The 23,132-nt window shown below is 40.3% G+C and overlaps 1 protein-coding gene and 2 pseudogenes across 1 annotated transcript in view; all 3 read left to right on the forward strand.

Moving 5' to 3' along the window:
• CPQ (carboxypeptidase Q) overlaps positions 1–23,132 on the forward strand; it is a 433,138-nt gene that overhangs the window by 377,823 nt on the left and 32,183 nt on the right. The gene's annotated exons all lie outside the window — the stretch shown is intronic.
• On the forward strand, positions 9,054–11,282 carry LOC107505387 (annotated as a pseudogene).
• LOC107505386 lies at positions 11,336–18,803 on the forward strand (annotated as a pseudogene).

Consider the following 23,132-nt stretch of genomic DNA (forward strand, 5'->3'; position numbering starts at 1 on the left):
GCTTTTAGATGTTATATCAGTCTCAACAATGAGAATAATGGAGATTAAAGGCTGGAGGCTGATGGTTCTCTTAGCTTTGTTACCACAGGACCATTACTCCCTTCTGTCGTATGTATCAGTTTGAGAGATTTTTCCATTCAGAACCTAGGACCTGGTTTAAAAAAAAAAAATGCTATTTCAGGGTACCAGGCTGATTTGTGAAATTATTTTTTATCAAACCTGATTAATTTTAGCCATGGATAGGTTGAAGGAACAGGTTGATTAAAACACCTACAAATAGGAAGAAAAGACATAAATTGCCTGTAGCTTAGCTATAAAATATGAAGTTCAAGCTATGCTTGAAATAACTTTTATAGGTGACCCTTCTATTTAAAATAATAATAATTTATAATATTACCACTCCCAAAATAACTAGGTAGCCATTGTTATTAAGAAAATTGCATTGCTTCTACCTACCCTTACTGTGTGTTTCCTTCTTTCTTAAAAGCATAGGACTAGAAGCTATTCTAATGATCCAGGCTATAGTCTCCCCTTCAATCAAGATGAGACCTAAGACCACAGATTCTCCGCGCCTTTTTTTTTATGCGCATAAGAACAGCAGCTTTGTTATAAGAGGATCTAAGAAAATCTCCTGTGCAGACTCCTGAGTCCCATACCAAGAAACACTACTGAAGTAAACATTGGGTGGAACCTAGAATCTTCATTTTACTTAAGTTCCCCCGATGATTAAGATGTAGGGCATCTGGGAACCATTGGGCATAGGATGTTTGAGGAACAGGATGAGCTCTGCGTCCTTGTTCCGTATGTTCACACAGCAGTTGTAACCACCTAAGAATTACGTGATCTAGGCAGAGCTTCCCCAGGTGTATTACTATTATCAGGTCCAGAACCAAAGGGATAACAACTAGGCTGCTTGGCATGAACAGCAGTTTGGTGGATTCTGGGAGCGCTCTCAAGTGGGAAGATCTGGGTGAGTACCAGGTCCCTGTAGGTGAAGCTTCTGCAGTGCTGAGCAAATGATTACCACGACTGTTTCCTAGCATATGAGTGGAGATGATCATCTTTATCTTCTACCCATATAATACCAATGCCCTGACAAACGTTGAGGCACGGCTTATAAAAATAAACTAATTTCTAAATAGTAGTGTAGTTACTTTAGTAACAGAGTTTCAGAAACCAAACACCCATAGAAAACCTAGTATTTCCCTTAAGTTTTATAATAATTTTCCTTAGTTTTAGATGATGGAGTGTAAAACCACTTCCTCAGAGACTGTCTCTATAACTTTTTACTTTTCCTTCTTTTCCTTTATGTTGTCTCCATTCATTTTTATAAAGATAGTGAGATCCCAGATTACATGTCACATTTCTAAACTCCTTTCTAAGTGGGGCCCTTGGAAATCTTACAGTTCCCACACTCAGATCCTAGGAGGTAGACCATATTTGACTTGCTGAAAATAACAAACAGCTGCTGAGCTAGCCTGGGCTATTGTATGGGATAAAAGTCAGGTTAAATCACAAGTCTCCCCGTCATGAGTCAGTGTGTGGGTGCCTCTATACAAGACTTATTGCCAGAGAGAAGTTGCTGAGTGGGGGACAAGAGGTTCTCAGGGATTAGAATGTTTGAAAGGAAGCATCCTTGCCCACCCTCACCATAGAAACTTCTTATTTTTTTACCACTTCATCCTTTCCAAACATTGGATGCACTTCGCATCAGCGCAGTGTGTGACAAGTTCCTGTAACCTCTACTTTTCAAAGACCAGGAAGATGCCCATGGTTAAACGAGGCAGATTTATTACATGTTGCAGTGAGGGAGGACACACCTCATGGGGAATCATGAGGCATCTTAGTTAAAGGATGTTAAAAAGGACCTGGAGGATTTGGGTTTTGGTTAGGGGAGAGCTTGAGGAGGTTCCAGGGAAGCTGGAGTTTGTTCTAGATTGGGTGCTGTCTGGAAGGGGGACAATTCTCTGACTGGTAATCTTAATAAATCTTATCTGTAGGGAGGGTAGAACAGATGAAGACTAAAGTTGTAATGGGTAAAGACACAGCAGACACTCATTACTCACAAAAGTGGGATGTTTAGTATTTCGTGGTTTACGCGATGACTTTGTTTTAGTCTAGGCTTACACAGAATTATGAAGTGGCTTGTTTTGACTCTCTTCATCAGAGTCACAGAATGCCCTTGTCTGCTGCTGGTGTTCTCTGAGATTCTTTATGTGTTCAACAAGAGAACACAATGGCCTGACTTCTTTAACAGCTTCAACACATACCTCTAAGTGTCACCTCAGTTCCCAGATGTCAGGGACTACTCTCTTTTTTTTCAGATCAAATGTGTTTGTAGTATAATGTGTTTTAGAGCACTGTCATTATTTACCATCATGAATATTTCAGATTCTCTTTGTAGGTGCTATTTTTTTCATCTTCAGCTTTGCCATTGTTTGTCCATGATCAGTTTGTCTGATCTCAAGTTTCATTTTCCCAGCATTTAGGAACTTTTGCATTAAGGACATTTAGGGATTTAGGAACAATAAGAAGAGTGAAGAGAGGCTCCTCCTCATGAAGCAGTGGGCCAGTAGGGAAATTATCAGGAAGAGCAAGGGGAATGAGATGGTTGCACAAGTCTATTCAAGTGAGGGAAGGATGGAGATAAAATGTCAGGCCGATCTGAACTTCTCACCACCCCAGATAAGCTGCAAAGATCCTGACTACCTCTAGTATCAATAACCAACAAAACACGTAACACCTACCATTTTATTGTATATTTGTGTATGTAAGTACATACATACATATATACTGTACCTGGTATTGACACATAATACTTAAATTAGGAGCTGCTAAAATTATGGGAAAACCAGCAAATGTTCCAGAAAGTTTTCTTGCTTCATAACTAAGAGCAAAATAGGTAGGATGAAAACTTGATAGAAAACTATATGAACATTGAGTTTTAAACCCATTTCCTTTGAAATCTGTCAGAAATCTCTTGTCAGCTGTAGTTATTCTTAGAATCATAAGGTTTAAAGTCTATGAAATATTCATTTTTATGTAAACATGGAATGGAGTCAGGGTATTGGGAGGATGCCTTCCTTTTTCAACAGGTACTTCTATAGAAACAGTAGTGAGGGATCTTTCTCAAGAGGTGTGGGAAAGAACTAAGCTGGGCCACGTGAGCAGCATCGGTAACTGTAGAGATTGGACTCACACTGCTTCTTGCCCTGGACTGAGAGGACAGTGGCCCCTGTTATTTTCTGTATTCTTTGTAAGGACTAAGCCTACTGAGGTGGTTAAACCACCAATTAGAATATGAAGTCTTTAAGGAAAACTATTTGCCTGCTATTTCTTTGCCTTTTACTTTAAATCTAAAGTCTTGTTATAGCCAATACCTAGAGTCTCTGCCACCATAAGGTATGAGACTTCGCAAAGGTAGGGAATGCCCTTGGCAAGCTCCTCTCCTACTGGGGTTATGTGAAAGCCTCCTTGTTTCTTTTTTTCTTTCTCTCTCTTTTTTTAGAATGAGTATTCCAAGAAGAACAAAACTCTTCAGTGATAACTCTTATAAAACACTCATTTTTCATGGCTTTCCAAGATTAAGAATTGGACACTTAATTCTCCATTCATTTCTCAAGTTTCAAGAAAGGATTGAACTTAAAGGCTCCAATTCCCTTACAGGTTACACTGTCTGGATGAATATATCTGGATGAGTTAGTATTCAATACAGTTTGGGGAAAATCTCAGATGATTTGAAGGTTTTCAAATTGTTCAGACTCATAATGAAATCTCAGGCTGAGGAAATCACTAAATGGTTCATGAGCATGAGCTTTTCCCCAGATGTCTGTACATCTAGGATTAATTTGTTCATCTGCCTTCTTTACCTTATCTACACTGGACAAGCAAGAACTATTTGAGAAAGTCACATTCAAACTAACCTGATGCCACTGCAAATACATAGCCAGGTCCACAATGGGGCCTCATACTCCTGCTACATGTCTTCAGTCAGTTCCTCTCCCAAGCTCTCACCACTGACTTTATTCTCCCACTTTCCATTTCCTCCCTTGCTTAGCAAAGGGCAGTCCATTTTCCATCCATTCCCACTTTACACACACACACACTAGGATTTGTGTCCCTCTTTTTATTCAGGGCTATGTTTTGGGTCTTGTACACCTCTATCCCTCGAGCACCTCAAACTGGCAATTATTTCTGTTCCATAGCTTCGGTTTGTTCTTGTCACCAAAGTTTTCCCTTCAGAATATAAAATTCTTGAGTATTTTCCATTTTTAAAAAATACAAACACCTTCACACAACTCCATGACCCTCCAGCTCTTTCTTTCATTCATTTGTTCATTCGTTCATTCTTTTTTTCAGTCACACTATCTCTTTCCATTCATTTCTTTTCACTGCTGTCTGAATTCCACCTGGAGTAGTCCACCAAGACTACCCCTCCAAGGACTCAAAGGTCCCTTTTAGCCAACTTGAATGAGCTCATTCTAGTTGTTACTTGATTTTTTTCTGAAACATTGGCACAGCTGCCTACTACCCACATTTGGAAACTCTTTACCTCCTCAGCTTCTGTGCATCTCTCTTCCCTGGTTTTGCCTCTCCCTCTTCCCCATTCCTTTTCAGGCTCCTCTACTTATACTTGTCTCTTAAGTATTAGTATGTACTAAGGTTTCATACTTGGACTCTTGTTTTCTTATTCATTTCACTGTTCCTATAAGATAGTTTTGTAGATTCCCAAATCTAATCTCTAGGTGTTAAATCCAGGTAGCCAGCATTACCACTTAAGTACCTTGTAAGTACTTAAATTCGACATATCTGAACTTTTAACTCATTCTCATTTCAACCTATCTCTAGGAATAGCAGAATATCATCCTGGTCATTCAAACCTGAAAGTTTCACACTGACTCAGACCTCTCCTCCTTATTCAGCACTCTTCATTCAGTCGATCCCTATGATATGCCAGTTCTACCTTCTAAATGTAGCCTTCCTTCTCTTCATTGTGCTGTTGCTGCAGTTAAGGCACTCGAAATTTCTCATTACATTGTTTCTGGTTATCTTCCTAAAGTGTGGCTTCCCATTGCTTTCTAGACAAACTCTTACACATGGCATATAAATTCTCTCCTGACACTTACCAAACTCTCCAACTTGGTCTCTTAACCAATTTTCCATGTGGATTTTCACTCTGGCCATAACACCCTATTAGAAGTTCCTTAAAAACGCCAAATTATTTCACAGTTCCTCCTTTTATATGTTGCTCTTTATTGCACACTGTTACTCTGAGAGAGAGAGAAAGCCTGGAATGTCAATTCAAAATATTTATTTTATATATATATAAAATAAATATTTATTATATATATATAATATATATATATAATGATGAAATTAGGTCTTTGAATAAAAAGTAGTCACTCCCTAAAGTTTACCATATAAAAGGGAAATAAGATATGAACATATCTCAATAACCAAGCAAAATATTATAAATGGTAAAACTTACGAGTGCTATGGAAATTGAAAAGAAAGTTTAAACCTGGTTGAGAAAAACTCAAGGAAGTCTTGGGGAGCGGGTGTTGGGGGGAGGGTGTCATTTGATACATGCCTGAATAATTGAGTCCTAATAGGTGAAGATGGCCAAAGGATGAAGAGTGAATGGGATTTAAAGGGTAGTTGTAGGGAATGCAACAACAATTTCTTATTACCTGCTTTACGCCAAAGATGTAAAATAAAGAAAGGCAAGAGGCTTTGGCAGAGGCTTTCTCCCTACAGGGAGGGGGACAAAGGAGTATAGTCACTTGTACCTCAGAATCCCCTGATTGCTGCCATACAGGCATCATGGAAGTATACCCCAGGAAACTTTAAACTGACATGGGCTCCGCCTCCTGGAACTCAGTCCATTCATATATTAGTTGGTGCCTTCTATTTGTACCTACTTCCCTGCAAGAGTTGAAAATTTTTTTGAATGGTAGCTTCACATCCCTGGAGAGAATTGAAATAACCTGAGGCCTCATATTTGAACAGCTTGGTTCTAGCCTTGAGAAAGTAGTCAGTGCCCCTTTCCCAAACTATAAAGGTACGTTGATCCTTCACAGAAAGCAGCCCAGTGAGCTTGGCTCTTCTACTTAGTGGATTTCCCAGGAGACTGCAAGTAGTTCTACTCAATGAGTCTGTTCCCTATTTTTTTAATAAAAAGAGAGCTATTTTTGGATACATTTTCTTAGAGGAAATGGCTAATGATCACAGGCAACATGACATAGGTAGTGGCCAATTCTGATATGACTACTTGAGTACTATGTCAACTTAGACTCTCTTAATTTAGGAGTACACAAAGAATCATATTTAAATGCTTGGCTTGCTATTTATTTGATGCCTTGCATATGGAAAATGCTTAATAAATTGTATATGTGATTTAGTATACATATGCAAATAGATACATAATTGTAACCTCCATTTTCTAGCCCTACTCTCTGTCAGGAATCAGACGGTTCAGGTCTCAATAACTAACACATAATTCAATGGCCTCTGTATTAGTCAGGGTAAGTCATGATGGTAGCTGCAATGAAAAATCCCCTCTCAGTGGCTTAACAAATAAACATGTAGTTCTCACTCATGGCACTGTCCAGTGAAGATCAATGTTTGGGAAGGGATGTTGTGCACCACAGTTATTCAGGTACCAGATTCCTTCCTTCTACTGGTCTTCCTGTGCCCTAAGGCCTCAGACCCTTGAAGTCTTTCACTGAAACCTCTGCATCTCGTCAACCAGACAAGGAGAGAGGGAGGAAAGGGGAGAGAGGGGAGAGAGAGAGAAATGGGAACATGAAAGACTATAGGAGAGATTTTTGAAGCCAGGTCTGGATGTAGCACATGTGTCATCTGCCCAAATCACATTGGCTATAACAGGATACATAGCCCCATCAAGGGGAAAGGAAGTTATGAAATGCAGCCTTCCTGTGTGGCCGGGAGAAAAATAAAAGGATAAGATGATTTGGTAAACACATAGTATTATCTTTATCATAGCCTTTATTCTCTTCGTTGTGTCAGTTACTCTGAGTATTTGGGAAGTTTTAAGGTTCTCACCTATCTCTCAGATATCAATGGAGACTTGTAATATATTGGCAGAGAGAGCTGGGAATATACAAATATTAGTCTTCCCAATGCTGTGCAACCCACTTTTTCCTTGATCTTGCTTTCTGCAGCTGCTTTCCATTTAGTGCAGTTCAAAAACATAAACTGGGGCGCTTCCATTAGCCAATCACTGTCTTAGGTCTTGCAGAATTAATCACAAACAAGAGAGTCTCTTCTCTCAAAATGCTCAATCTAGTAGGGACCAGTCTTACTGTCTCATAGCCTACCATCAACTCTAAAAGGCTTTCTCCCTCTCAGACTCCTTCAGAAAGGAGGCACATTGCCCTCTCTGCACCAGCTCTTCACAGCAGCTCTCTTGAGAAGCCCCACTTGTTCCTCCAGGGACACTGTTTTCTGAAACCTTCTACAAACATTTCTAGAATTACTTTTGAGAGATAAGTTTAGAGAACATAACTAAGTGTTATACTCTTGATTGCTAAGAATCTCTAGGTTGTCTCCTAAGGCATGACACAAATTCACTGTGTTCCCTGGCGCAGAGTAAGCTCTCATACTACCTGAGTGGCCCGGCTGTCCTAGGGGTCACGTCACATGCCTCTGGAGGACATGTGATCTTAGGTAGCTAGAATTGGCAATAGTTCCAAGTTCCCCTTCATATGTCTTCCCATAAGGAGAAGGGGGGATTTATACAAATCAGGTCTGAGAAACAGCCTTTGGTATCCCATGATTTCTCAAGGGAAACATGCAAAGTAAACTCTATAAAAACATGAGGGTGTGTATGTGTGTATACGAAATTCAGAAAGACATTTTATGGGGAATACAGACTTAGGCCTGTTAAATATAAGTTTAATTTAACACAGCAACCAATTATTTTGTTAACCAAGTTTTAGAACATTCAAGATGCCAAATTTCGCAAGATGAATTTTCCGGGGAAAGTCCTAAAACTCCTTCTCTGATCACTTCCTATCAAACTTGGGAGGGAAAGGTGGTTTGTTTTGGTAAGTTCAACTCCACCCTTCTTCGTTTTGGTTATAGTAAAAAGTTATAAAATATGTTTTTCTGAGCAAGTGATTTCTCCTAGTGCTAAATTCTTACCACTCTTGAAATGTTGTAAGACCAGCTTTAGTTGTCCTCAAGGAAAACATCAAAGAAGGTAAAAACATATTAATGATCACAGTAATTCCAAACCCCTTAAAATGTTCCCAAAGTGTGGTGGGGCTTTCTGGGCATATCTCTGAGAAATGGATCTTGCTTAAGCATACACAGGAAACCAATCTCCAAGTAGTTACTCCTTGCAATTCCTTTGCTAGTTCCCTCCTTGAGAATTCCTAAAGTATCTTACTCAACAGCAATGCAGATTCTCAGAGTTAGAAAACAGAGTAAGCTGGTATATCAAGTAAGTTTACTTGCCTAGTCCCCTGACATTAACTAGCTATATGCTTACACTGCCGGGACAAACACTATTAACTTAACGATAAGCTGTACAGCAGTGAAATTAACTTGTGCCTTCATAGACATAGCAAAAATACAAGCACAGTTACCACTGTAAAGGAACTTAATATTTAGATGTGAATACTAGAAGAAGAGCCCCACATGGAATGTAAACTCCATGTAAGACAACTGTCTTCTCTGCTGTATCTCTAGTGTCCAAATAGCACTAGACATATGGTAGATTCTCAAGAATTATTTGTTGAATGAATGTAGCTCAAGCAGTATAAAGGAATATATCATCAGGTACTAAAAATGTAAGAGCAGATGGCATTCAGTAAGAATAGTGAAGATGTGGCCTGGGCCTGGGCCGGCGCATAGATCAGGCCCCTCTCTGCCACCGCCCTGGAGGGCAGCAGCACGTGGCAGCCTCAGCGACCGAGAGCGGGCCCCCCCACCCCCACCCACAGCACCCCCCACCGCCACACTGCCCTGCCATACCACAGCCCCACCACCCCTGGACGCACTGCCGAGGCGCCGAGGCCGCCGTGGGCATGCGGGGATTCCGGGTCTACTTCGAACAGCACTGCCATAGCACTCTGGTGCACACGCCGCTGCGCCTGCTGGTGGACGCCAACAACGGCCCGCACCGCCTCTGCGGCGACTTCTACACCCACCGACCGAGCGGAGGCCAGTGGAAGCGCCTGGCCAAGGCCTGCTTCTGCGGCAACATCGCCTCTTCATCTCCCACGGCGCGCTCCAGAGGCGCGGCTGCACGACTGGGTCAAGCAGCAGAGCAATGAGCGCCAGATGGCACCAGATCGTCAGCCATGTCCAGACAAGGGAACCCCGCCGCCCGGGGTCTGATTCCTGCCGCCTGCCGGCATGGCACACTGCATCCACCTGGCGCCCATTCACTTCCACGTCAAGGTAACACAGAGCATCCAGAACCATCATCAAGAAATGATTGGATTTTATAGAGAAAACGGCTTCCATGTCGGTTGCATATGACCCTGGTTACGCACTGAGCGATAGACCCTACTATTTCAGTGTCTATGCCCTAAAACTGAGCAGGAATGGGAAAAGTCTCACCACAAGCCAGTACCTGATGCACGAGGTGGCCAAGCAGCTGAACCTGAACCCAAACCACTTCCCTATCTTTGCCGCTCTATCAGGATATCAAATGCTACCTGATGAAGACCTGACTTCCTTTCATTGGCGTTTACCTGATCTAGAGCATCAGCTAGCCCCACTTAAGGTTCGGACCCACCAGCTGGTCTTGCCACCATGTGAGGTGGGGTGATCGAGGCTGTGGCTGACAACACTAGCACACCTCAGACTTAGAGGCCATAGCAAAAGATGTTTTCCAGCATTCTCAGTCTAGAACAGATGACAAAGTTATTCGATTTAAGAGAGCAATTGGATATTATTCCACAACTAGTAAGCCTGTGGCTTCACCCACCACACTACTTAGCCAGATCAAATCCATTTGGAATGCCTGGGATAGTGCCACCATATGCCCCCGCCCAGCCCCCATGCCCAACATTCCACAGACCTCTGCAAGCCAGCCCACAGCTCCACAGGGGCACAGCCCAGGCAGGCTCTTTGGTCAGGGTCCACACCCATACAGCCTTGCTGAGCCAGCCCTCACTTTGTAACAAGTGAAAAGAATCCAACTGAGCAGAACAACTATAGTAACATTCCTCATGAAGGAACACATACTCTGCAGTGTGAACAGTCCTCCCCCATCAGCCAGGTCCCAGCGGCAGCCCCAGTCATGTGGACTCAGCTTACTTTCCTGGTTCCTCTACGTCATCATCTTTAGACAATGATGAAGGCACTGGAGGAGCTGCAAACCATATATCAGTGGGAACAAAACTGGCTGAGAGAAGACAGAAAGCCGCTCAGAGCCTCCAGCATGGGAAAACCAGGAGACCAAACAGGTAGAAGGTTTGTCTTTAGGCAGCCAGCTCACTGCAGGAAAGGGGATCCAGATCCACACTGTCCACCCCACCAGGAACTGCATGGACACCGCCACCCCACTCCTACCCCCTGTCTTGCCCCAGATGCTGAGAGTGGCCAAGCACTGGCACAAGAAGGGGCTGATGTATCTATATTTCTTTCATATCCTGATGAGTGAAATCAAAATTGCTGTTTCTTTGAAGATGAACCCAGTAAACATCTGCCTCCTGCCACCCTACTCCATAGGCCAGTTTGTCAATATGTATACAGAGTCCTGTTTAGCTGGGAGAAAGAGGAAAGAAAACGGAAAGATTTGCTTTTAGGAAGAACAGACTTCCACCAGAATTTTCACCAGGGATTGTTAAGGAGTGGGTAGCTTAAAAGGGAAATCGCTGCAAAGTCCAGAACTGGTGGAAGCTCTTGCCTTCAGGGAGTGGGCCTGCCCCAACCTGAAGAGGCTTTGTCTGGGAAGGTAGGGAGGACAAGAACTGCAGAATGAGGACCTTGCTGGCCTGCATGAGGTTAGACACCCTAGCCATGCTCCAGCTGCCAGCATGACCACTCATTTCATGGTGCTGTGCTTTGTCTTACGGTGTATACACAGTGCAGTGGTCTGGAGCATGGATACTGGATTGTCAGGAGCTGGGTGCCTTCTTAGCTCAGGCATTGTCTCCCAAACTCTACAAGCCCAATCAGCTGCAGGAGCTTAAGACTGAGAAACTTGACTCTGAGGCAGGAGTCCCCAACCCCTGTCATGGACTGGTAACAATCTGTGGCCTATTAGGATTCAGGCCGCACAGCAGGAGGTGAGCATCAGGTGAGCAAGCAAAGCTTCATCTGTATTTGCAGCCACTCCCCAGTGCTAGCATCACTGCCTTAGCTCTGCCTCAGATCATCGGACATTAAGATTCTCATAGGAGCACCAGTCCTTGGCGCCAAAAATGTTGGGAACCACTGATCTAGAGGCATTCAGCTGTCAGCTCTCTTCATGAGTGGTGTAGGCATGGCCCTATTTTCAAATGAAGTGTGTGGCTAGCCTGTGCCCTGGGAACACTGCTGTCCCTGAATATTTTGGATGAGAAGCTCTTCTAATCCAAATTCCTCAAAGCAAGTGAGGAAAAGACCCCACTCATGGCCTTCAGTGATGGTCAGGCCGAGCAAGCTACCAAGGCTGAAAAGATGCTTCAGAGCATCCTGGAAGCGCTGCTGAACTTCTCCTGGCAGAGCCTCCTGCTCTTCTTCCCACTGACCTTTCTATCTGGCCTCTGTGTACTGGACACCTCAAGAATATTCTACCTCTCCCCACTCCAGCTCAGGGCCTGGGGCGAGGCTTTTCAGGGGTCTGTGGCTTTGGAGGCCCTTTTGGGGAAACTAGCAACAGACATTTTCCACGTGCCTTCCACATGGCGACATCAGGATACTGTGGAGTCTTCTCAAGCACTGACAGCAGCAGGACTAGCAGGTCACAGGGCAGAATACAACCTGTACCTTCTCAGGGAGGGAAACTACAAATAACCAGCACCATGGTTGGCCCCTGGGCTGGGTGCAGAGGGGCAGTGGAAGCTGACGGCTTTTCCCCTACAGGCTGTCTCTGTCGAAGGACCAGCAAGAGGGCGTCAGAGAGGAGTTATTTCCACCTGGTGATCGGATCATTTGGAAGAGGTTGAAGGTGCTATGGCAGAGGTTACAAACACTGGGGTGCGATTTGGGGCTAGCCTCCTTTTGCTGCTTCAGCAGAGGAAGTGGCCAAAGAACTGAAATCAAGATCCTAGGAATCTAAGCCCTCAGCCCTGTCTTCAGACAGGTCCCTGGCTGAAAATGGAACAATGGCTGAGGATAAGCCAGCTTCCCAGATGGAGGGGAGTGTGGGCAACGCCAGGGCCTCAGCCACTTATAAAGTGCCTCTAAGATGTGCAACACCAATCCTCACTTAAATGCACCAAGCACAGTCAGTGCTTGCCGGGGAGCTGATGCTGTGGAGGCAGCTATCTTAAAACAGGAAGAATAAACTTATTTTATAGAGAGAGTGAAAGAGGTTGGAAGGATAAGGATTTAGTAATATCTGGAGAGAAGTCCTACAGCTATGTACATTTTTTTCCTTTTCATAAGAGAAAAATGAGGACTTTGGAAATTCAGATCCCTCTTTGATATCAGAGATTTAAACAACACGTTTTTAGCTTTAACCAATCGTAGTCAAAATGCTATAATAAAACAGAGAAAAAGAAAATGAAGAGTGTTTGACCTCCACACAAAATGAAGTACACACAGTTTAAACTGGTTATGACAAAAGCCTATAGTTGTGTTTCTTGAACATATTTTGGCAGTCTTTAAGTATATAGTATCTTAAAATATCATTTTTAGCATTTGGCACCATATATATGCCATTATCTTTGATTTTGCATTACTGTTCACACACACAAAAAAGCTTTATTTAAGGCTTTGATTTTATGATTATGAAAGAAATAAGGTACAAGCACAGTTTTTCTTTCTCATTTAAATTTCATCACTGTTAACGTGATTCTTTTTCTGTTAAAAGAAAAAATGCAACTATCAAAACTAAAAAATTATAGAGCAATATTGCCATTCTGCTCATTTTAAATATGCAGTACATCATACATACTTTATAAGCAAGTTAAGTGGAGATAAAGTTGAAATCATAGAAGATGCAAATGACCTTTCAAAATCAACACAATGAGTTCTGCAACTTTTTGTGACTTGATACCATACATCTGTGATCAATGAGCTGTGTGGTTTTGAATCGGATGTAGTCCATTAGTGCTACTCCTTGAGCTAAACTTCTGCATGGTTCATAATTTTTTAAATGTGTAGTTAATATTATGCATGTATTTGTCCTTTCTTCCATTCTTACCAGTACATTTGCCAAACAAAAATGTTAATGTTCAGCAGTAGTCCTATAAAAGATGTTAACTCTGTTTCATCATTGATCTTGCTCTAACCTTAAAATTTTGTGATTATTGACCCGTTCCATTTATTCTAAACCCCCCTGTCCCAAAATAATCTAGCTGTTCCAAATATCAGCATTACCCTGGTGTGTTCACTGTCATATGTATTATTATTCTTTGCTGCTGTTTTATGCCTTCATATTAGCAAAATATGAAATTCTGTGGGAAAAAGTCTCTTTGATCTTAAAAAAAAAAAAAACTCCCCTTCTGTAGCAAGAAACAAATTCCCTGTTCTTGAGAACTTTCCCGTCAAGAATTTCATAGAAGCAGGTGTATTTATATCATTTTCATGGTTTTTTTAATGTTTCCAAACAACATACTTTGAAATCAGAAGCACTTATCCATTTTCATATAATTCTCCTGCTGCTCTTCCTCACACATTAGTGATTAGAAATGAGATGTGATTTTCCAGTCCTTGCCCACAAGCCTGAGTAGGATCTTACTGTGAGTTGAAGGAAGTTTCCCCCTAACTCAGGGATTGTGCAAAGCTAAACTGCTTTTTGACCAACTGTAGATGAGTTTGCTTTGGTGTATTGAAGGCTGTTGAATGCAACTTACAGTGCTTAATAAAGATCTTTATTCTTTTTATATAAAAAAGAAAGAAAAATGAAGATGTATGAAGATGGTAGAGTTGAGCAGAGCCATGAAGAGTTACAGACTTCAAATAAGTGGAGGAGAGAGGGGTGGGCAGACCAGACAAGGAGAGAAAAAGAGAAATAATAGAGGAGGGAATTACAATGATGCAGCGGCGAAAGGAAATTCACTCAAGTGAGAGGAATCACATGGGGATGTAATAGACTAGGCCGGTCAGGCATGGGAGTATGTGCTTAGTCATGCCATCTGGGTTTGTGTTCTAGTTCTGCCATTTACTCGGTGGCATTATTTAGCTTCATTTAATATCTATTATTTGGGAATAATACTACAGGACATATATTAAATAAAAATCAAGATGATATGATCGCTGAAAAAGTTGTAAAGTTTAGCTACTTAGAAGATAGCGTTATTATTAATATTGTTGGTGAAAACAATGTTCCAGGTAGCCTTTTGATTCTAGTGGTTTTCTTAAGAGTGGAAAAATGGTTCATAGAATGGCCCCAGGATGTGTGTCTTGGAAGAAATAGTTAAAAAGATGAAATCTAATGATTGCTTATTGAATAATTTCAAAACAAGACAAGTAAGAAAATTATTTTAAGATTCTTAAATAAGTTTTAGAAATGATTTCAAAGTTAAACTTGTGTAATTAATTTAAATTATTATGAATTGTATATACATGCATTTCACAGAGTTATAATGTGGGAAGTAAAGATCCATTCATTCACTAAGTCAGGGAAGAAACTTGATTAGAATAATACCCAACCATGCTTGTATTGTTAAAGAATGTTAGACAAAGCTTTACTGTTGTTAATGATTCTTGGCACGTATAACATTCCTTATCTTCAGAGAACTTGACAAACATTGATTTAAACTTCTTTTCAAATATATTCTCAAATTAGTCATTGTTTCTGAGTATGCCTAGAAGCAAAAAGTAAGATTTGCTGGTTGTCAGTTGAAGCTATTGAAGAAGCAGAAGTAGAAACTGCATATTCATAGGATAGAGATAGTTTCAGAGATTATGGCATTGTCTTAAGACAAGTTTGGACAGTATGTTCTGCCCACACTTGATCAGATTATATAGATGGTTTCAGCAAATGCACAGCACTCCTACCAACTCCTACCAACACCTACCAACACCTCTATTTTGAGCACAAAGTATTAACCAATCACACATTCTTTCCAGCTTAGCCTTCATTTAGCCAGTCATTCTTTTTGCTGTATAGAGTTCTAGAAGCCAGTACCAGTAGGGCAAAGTTGGCACAGGCAAAATAAAATATGCCTACTATCCTAGAGTAAAGGATGGCTCTAAAAATTTCAAACAAAGAAACCCCCTTATCACTGTTAATGGCCTGCAATATGTAAGGGCGTATGATTCAAATACACAGATGCAGGACTTATATGAAAGTAATGTATCAACTTCCCTTCCTAAATATACTTTCTTCATTTATTTGGCCGTTCATTATTGATTCATTTGACTGGTGATCTCTCTCCTCTCTTTCCTCTCCTCTCCTCTCCTCTCCTCTCCTCTCCTCTCCTCTCCTCTCCTCTCCTCTCCTCTCCTCTCCTCTCTCTCTCATTCTATTTACTGATAGGTCACCTTATGTTGGGTGCTAAAGAGAGAAAAAAAGGTATATCAGACCTCCTTCCTGCTCTGGACAAGCATATGGTATATGGTATAGTGAGGGAGACAAGATCTAGCTATGTGAACCAGTCAAATTCTGCTCCTTTTAAAAATTCATGTCATCATTTTAGGTTTGTTTTAAAAAGGAAAAAAGGAAAAAGGATATGTTTCTTTCTGAATTTTTAAAGCCACTTCTGATTTCAAGAAAACTGCTGAGTGAATTTCTTGTTGGCTCAGTTATGATAGAAGCTAGAAGCTAAGGAGACCTAAGAAACCAAAACACTTCATTACTAAATTACCCCCATGCAATGTGATTGGAAAATCAGGCGAGGACCAGAGTGGTTTTTGTTCAACAGGAGTGTTTTACACGTTGCTGTTTCTCTCTGTTCCGTGTGTAATTGAAGGTCGGCTGCTTCACCACATTGGCAGTGTGTCCTTTCACTTACCCCCCTTTACTTGCAGTTTCAAAGATTTAGATTTTGGTGTTTTTATTAGAAACATTGTTTTTGGGGTCAGAAAGCACTGAGTTCAGGTATTAGCTAACGAAGCTTAATCTCTCTTACTCTCGATGTCTTCATCTGTAAAATGAGTAAATTAAAAATAGTTCCTCAAAAAGGTTTCTGGAGGATGAGGCCAGGTGGTCCAATAAAGTGCCCAGCACTATGCCTAGACATTGTAAGCACGGTATAAATGTTGTCTGTCATTACAACCGGTAATGCTTAGCTGGTGTATTAGTTTCCTGTTGCCCCTGTAACAAATTGCCACAAGTTTAGTGACTTAAAACAACAACAACATTTTTCTTTGCAAATTCAGGAGATCACAAGTCAGAAATCAGTTTCACTGGACTGAAATTAAGGTGGTTAAGTTTAGCAGGGATGATTCGTTATGGAGAGTCTGAGAGGAAAATCCACTTTCTTGCCTTTTTCAGCTCCTAGTTCCTTATAGCCCCTTCCTCCATCTTCAAAGTGCATCCATCTAATCTCTGCTTTTCTCATCATGCTGCATTCTTTTCTGGCTCCTTCTAGGTTCCTTTTATAAGGACCCTTCCATTTACATTGGATCCACCCAGATAATCCAGAATAATCTCCCCATCTCAAAATCTTTAGTCACATCTGCAAAGTCCCCTTTGCCATATAAAGTAACATTCACAGGTTCTGAAGACTAGGATTGTGGATATCTTTGAGAGCCATTATTTAACCTACCACATTGACTAAGATTATTGAATATCACTGAGATAATTTGTCCCATATTGCTATGAAGCAGAGTGGTGAATATAAATTCTGAAAACATAAGAGCTTGAGATGCTAACCAAACAAAGCATTTAGAAAACTCAAGAGTTTTTTCCTGTAACTTTCATTCTCTCCTTCCATCTCTGTCTTATCTCTACTTATGAAGGGAGATGCTATTCAAAAATGTGGAATAGAAAGATGTGATACTCAAACTCAGATAGGCCTGAGTTCACAGTCCAACTCCACAACTTGGTGGCTGACTGGGTTACCTTGGGAAAATTACATGATTGCCTTGGTTTGTATTCCCCTAAAGGCATTCCCTGAAACAAGGTTTTGAGGCAGAAAGTTTATTTGAAAGGTGATCCCAGGAAGCACTGATGGATAGTGAGGAAATGAGGCAGAGAATGGAAGGAGGCCAATAACCTGCGTATAATTGAGCAGGTTACTCCTGCGGGCCACTGGGTGATCTCTGGGATCTGGGAGACAGTGCTGAACATACCTAGCAGGTACCCAGCCTGGTGGGGAGAGGAAACTTGCATTATTCACCAAGGGCTGATTCCAGGGACATTATTTCCAGCACTTATAGCCTGTTCTGCTCCAGGGGACAGTGTTTGCAGTAGGACACCCACTTACAGTGAGGAAACTGAATGGCATGGGGCTCTGAGTGGAGACTGACAGCATCTGCTGGCATAACCTCTCCGACCTTGAGTGCCTCCTCTGAAAACTGAGGACAATAGTACTCACTTTGCACAGACTTTGTGAAAATTAACAATTGCATGTTAAAGCACCAGTAATATGCCTAGCACATAATCACTCAATAACTGTTAGCTCTTAAATAATTATATCAAAGACTTCTCTTTAGTTTTGCTTGTGAAATTCATTTATACTTGGAATGGTCACTTGACATTTTTGAGCCCCCAATTTTTTAACTCTAAAATCAGAAGAGAGCAAACTAAACCATCTTGTTGCATATTCTCATGACTAATAATCCAATTTTTTGTGGTTTTGTTTCCTATGTCCTTTGTCCTCTATGTTGGTTACTGTGAACTGATGAGCTGATTTGCTCATGTGTGACTCAGGTTATTTTTGATAAACCATGATAGCCTATGAAGAAGTTTAGAAGTAAGGGTTTCCTATTTACCTGACAACTTCGCTATAGGTTATAATGCACAAAAGTCTCAGGCAAATACTGTTGAATATAAAACGTTCTTTCAGTAGACATATGTTAGTAAGCAGATACACACATGCAGTTCATGTGACCTGTTCTATCGACATGAGCATGTTCCAGCTCCATTTTTAGGTGCTATAACTCTTCCATCTTACACAAAATATTCATTAAATGCTATCATGGAGATTCCAGGGACAAGATTTTGTCACCCCTATTTCTAGTATCAGAGATCCAGGATCATCTAGTGATCCTAGCTGAGCATAGGACTATTTAGGGATTTAGCCTAGATTTAGCATCATGAATGAAGTTAACAGCTTTAGTATTAATTGGATTCTTATGCCCTTGTGTAACAAGCATGGGGAGTATCTCTAAAATATTTCTGTCAATCCACATATAAATATAATGAATACTTTTAATTCCACTAATGAGAACCCATTTCTAACATTCACCATGTTGCAAAACAGACTTTTAACAATTAAAAAAATTCTGATTTTCAGTATGTTAATTAGCAAAGCATAACTCGTGAATTGAGACGCAGAAAACAGAAACCCGTGATAGCGAATTAGAAAGACCACCCCTGTATTGTGCTTTCTCGATTAGCAGGCAGACAGCACCCGAGTTACAGCTTAACCCAAATAACAGCCACATAGTATCACACCACACACGCTGATGTATTTCTTTTTGTAGTACAGCATACATAACATAAAACTTACCCTTCTAACCATTTTTAAGTGTACTGTCCTGTGGCATTTAGTACATTTACATTGCTGTCCATTACCACCATCCATCTCTCGAACTTTTTTATCTTCCCAAACTGAAACTCTGAATTCTGTACCCATAAAACAATAATAATAACTCCCCATTCTCCTCTCTACCCAGTCCTTGAAAATGACCCTTCTACTTTTTGTTTCTATGAATTCGACTACCCTAAGTCCCTTATGTAAGTAGAATTATACAATATTTTTACTTTAGTGTCTTGCTTATTTTACTTCGCATAATGTCTCTAAAGTTCACGTTGCAGCATGTGGTAGAATTTCATTTCTTTTTAAGCCTTAATAATATTCCATTGTATGTGTAAAACATGTTTTGTTTATCCATCAATGGAAATTTAAGTTGATTAAACCTTATGGCTACTATGAATAATGCCACCAAGAACACCGGTGCACAAATATATGCTGAAGTTTTTTAAGTAAATTATAGATAGAACAGTCTGGTAACTTTTACGAAGAACCTAAAGGACTAATCAGATAATACAAGCAGAATACTGCCTAATCCTTAGTGTCACTACAGTACAGTAAAGCACTTGTAGCTTCTCCAATACCTTAGTACAACCGAAAACATTGCTCTTATGGATCTTCAAGCTGAGATTTTTGAAGAAGACAATTTAAAACTCTTAATTTGGTATCATTAGATTGATTTTATATTTCATCTCTAAAATAACTTTTCAAATATCACTCGACCTATAGTTATTTAATTTCCCATATAGTACTTTCATTCTGCTAAAATGACATAAATTTGCATGGCTATTTTGTAATTCTGCTTGGTTTCCAGGATACAGTAGCAAAAACATTGTATTCTGTGACCTCAACCCTTTGGTCAGTGAATGCTAAAATGTGCCCTCCTCTTCCACACCACTGGGATGGTGTGATACTTTATAGATTTATATTAACCTCCCTCTGCAAGACCATGACTATGAAGAGTGTCTTCTCTGAATTCCACAAATGAACATAGCGAGTTACATAGTGGCAGGGATGGGGAGATTTGGATTCTGTGTGGGAGAGATTGTTTGTTTCCTTAATTTGTGTTTGTGAAATATGTGTTTGACAGGAAAACCAAGGACCGGGCATTGTGCTTACTTATAGAACATGCCTGCCAGAAAGCATCTGACTAGACTTCTGGATCTGTTATCTATTAATCTGTCTATCCATGATTTGCTGGGAAAGAGGTGTGTTTCCTAAGTGATGAGTTCCTGGGTCCCGCCTCTGTCTCTTCCACTGATAGATTGCAAGGCCTTGGAAAAGCTGGCCTTGGACTTTGATGGCATATTTAATAACACATTTTTATTGAGCAGCTACTGTGTGTCAGGCACTCTGCCAGAGGCTTAGAAGACCTTGGTAAGTGAATCAAAGCTCCCTGCTCTCATGGCACTCAGATTCTAGCTGATATGGTAGCCCTAACTACATGTGGCTATTTAAGTCAAAATGTAAATTTAAATTAATTAAAATTAAGTTAAATTAAAAATTCAATTCTTCAGTTGCACTAACCACATTTGAAGTGCTCAATAGCCACATGTGGTTGGCGGCTACCATATTGGACACTGCAGATATAGGATATTTCCATCCTCACAAAAAGTTCTATTGGATGATGATTTAGGAAAGACAGATGAGTGTTAGTAGGTAATGTCATGGAGAAGAGAAAAGTAGAGAAGTGTAAGGGGAACTGGAAGTGCTGGCAGTGGATGGAGAGAGGTTGTAGAATTAACAAGGTGGTCAGGGTAGCTGTTTCTGAGAGGTGAGATTTAATTAGACTCAAAGGAGGGGAGCATGTTAGCTAAGCAGATAATTTCTACAGTAACAAGAGGAAAGGCAGAATGTGTGGGTGCTGATGCCAGTGAGGAAGATGTGGTGGGGGGTGCGGGGGGTGGAATTTCTCATCTCATTAATCAGTACTCATTTTCAAAGGATCCTTGACTGTAAACGCCTTGCCAGAGTGCTGTTTCAGGCCAGGATTTACTTATTTTGGTTAATTTAATTTCTACTTAAGGACTCGCTGATGATGCACTGTTTTTAAAGTATACTCAATAGTTATATACCACATTATATGGCTCTTTCACTTGAACAATTTCTCCATGAAGAAATTGAGGCACAGAGAGGCAATAGTTTGTCAATAGTATACAATCAGTAAGTGGTAGAAACAGTTCTGTTGCCATTTCCTTCTAACTCATAATGTCAAAAACTCCCACTGGCTGTTTGAATATGTTTCTTGATATAGTAGTCTGGGAGTCCTTAAATAGGAATTCCGATTTTAAAGTCTTAAAGTTATTATTTCAATAAAGAAATCAACAAAAGAACTAGAAAATGAGTAAAAACAAATCAACTCCTTACTTTTCATAAACTTTATTTTTGAAGTGTCAACCATGTGACTTCTTTTCAGATCCTGACACCTATGACATTTTGTGCCCTTTGTCTAATGCAATCACTTTATGAAAAGTAAATAATTTCAGCAATTACTTCTGTGCAGCCAAATGCTACTCGATTGGAAGGAAGCCTTTGGGAAGGGTGGTAGAATGAGGAACTAAAGTAAGGCTCCTCATTTGTAAAATAAGAATAAAATCTTCTTTTGTGTTATTCATAGAGACTTAAGATCAACTTTAAAACCTACCCTGAAGCATTTTCAAATTTATAGAATAAAAGGAGTTAAATATACCATATAACATAGTATTTAAAATAATACGTCGTAACCAAAGCTCGGGTCAACTTTCCGTTTACCTAGGGAGAGAGTGAAACTTATAGGTGGGAACATTCCACCAAATTTTCTCAAAGACTTCAGCCTTTGGCTCAGCCTCTCTCACTACACATTTTCTGCCATCATTCTTAGTGACTCCAGCTTCCAATGCTGACTGTCATCGCCATTCAGCCCATCCATCAGCATACCTTGGAACTCATCATTCAGAACTATGCTTCTCCAAACATCTTGATCCATAAAACCACCTTCACTGATCAACACTGAATAAGCTTAAATTTATCAAATTTCTTATGGCTCGTGAACCCACTCCTCTTCTTCCTGACTCCCAGACTTTTGGCCCTTTAGTAATCAGCCCTGCCCTATTTCATACCTCTATCTAGCCATGATCCATTTCAAGTATGTTCTCAATTAGCCTTTCTCCATGGCCTTCCAGTCCCCCCAGCTTAGGCAATAATTTTCTTTATTAATCAATACCATATAACTCTCATAATTTTTCCATTCATCTCAGGAAAACTCTCTTTCAAATTCTCTATAGCACCCTGTTCAGAAACTTTTTCATGCTTCTCAAGCTGCAGCCTGACTTCTTTGTCACTTTCACTGAAAGTCTCTTTCTTCCCAGAATATTGAGATGTTAGAGCACATCCATCATGAGCCCTCATGATTTTCTTTTCCCCCACCATTCACAATTTCACTCAGTTCTCCACCTTTCTTCTCACAAAGAGGAAATGGGTTGTTCCCCCCTATTTCTGAGGGGGAATCACCCATGTCTGCCAGAACCTTCATCTGTGAATGATCTTCTCTCTTATATTTCTAACCTTCTGCCTTTTGACCTACAAACATACTACAAATAAAAAGAAAATGCTCTAGACTTTTAAATTCCTTTAAATTATTTTTGTTTTCCTTCTCTTTCTTGGTGACTCTTATGAGGTATATAGTCAGTGTTTTCTGTTCCTCCCACCCACCCCATCCACTGTTATTACCTCAACTACCTTTCTGGCCTAAACTCCCATGCCCAAAATAACCCTTTCTGAGATCCACAATACACTTTCCCAACCCCTACCTTTTACCTCCCTGTTTTATTCTTCTGGTTTGCCTTTCTCCCAGTCATTCTTTGAGGGTCACTCTGTGGAGCTTGCTCAAGACAGCATTTCTATAAAACTATGCTGTCCTTTACCCAATTCCTAATTTTTTAAAAAATTTTTACTGAGATATAATTGACATACAGTAAAATACAACCAGTTGATAAATTTTGATTATCATGTATACCTGTAACCACCAGTTGACCCTCAAACTCACCCCCATCTCCAGAGATAACTTCTATTCTGATCCCCAGAGGTTAGTTTTGCCTATGCTTGAACTTCATATAGATGAAATAACACAGAGTATTGTGTCATATTTCTTTAGCACTACACACTATTTTCGAGATTCATTCATGTTGTTGCATTTGTCTGTAGTTCTTTTTTATTGCTGAGTGCATTCCATTATATGAATATGCCACAATTTCTTTATCCATTTTTCTGTTAAATATACATTTAGTTTTCTTTTAATTTTTACATTTATGCATAAAGCTACTATGAACATTCTTATTCAAGTTTTTGTGGATATATGTTTGTTTGTTTGTTTGTTTGTTT

Source organism: Rousettus aegyptiacus, unplaced genomic scaffold (assembly GCF_014176215.1).
Source record: "Rousettus aegyptiacus isolate mRouAeg1 unplaced genomic scaffold, mRouAeg1.p scaffold_m13_p_15, whole genome shotgun sequence".
In the NCBI taxonomy this organism is placed as follows: domain Eukaryota; kingdom Metazoa; phylum Chordata; class Mammalia; order Chiroptera; family Pteropodidae; genus Rousettus; species Rousettus aegyptiacus.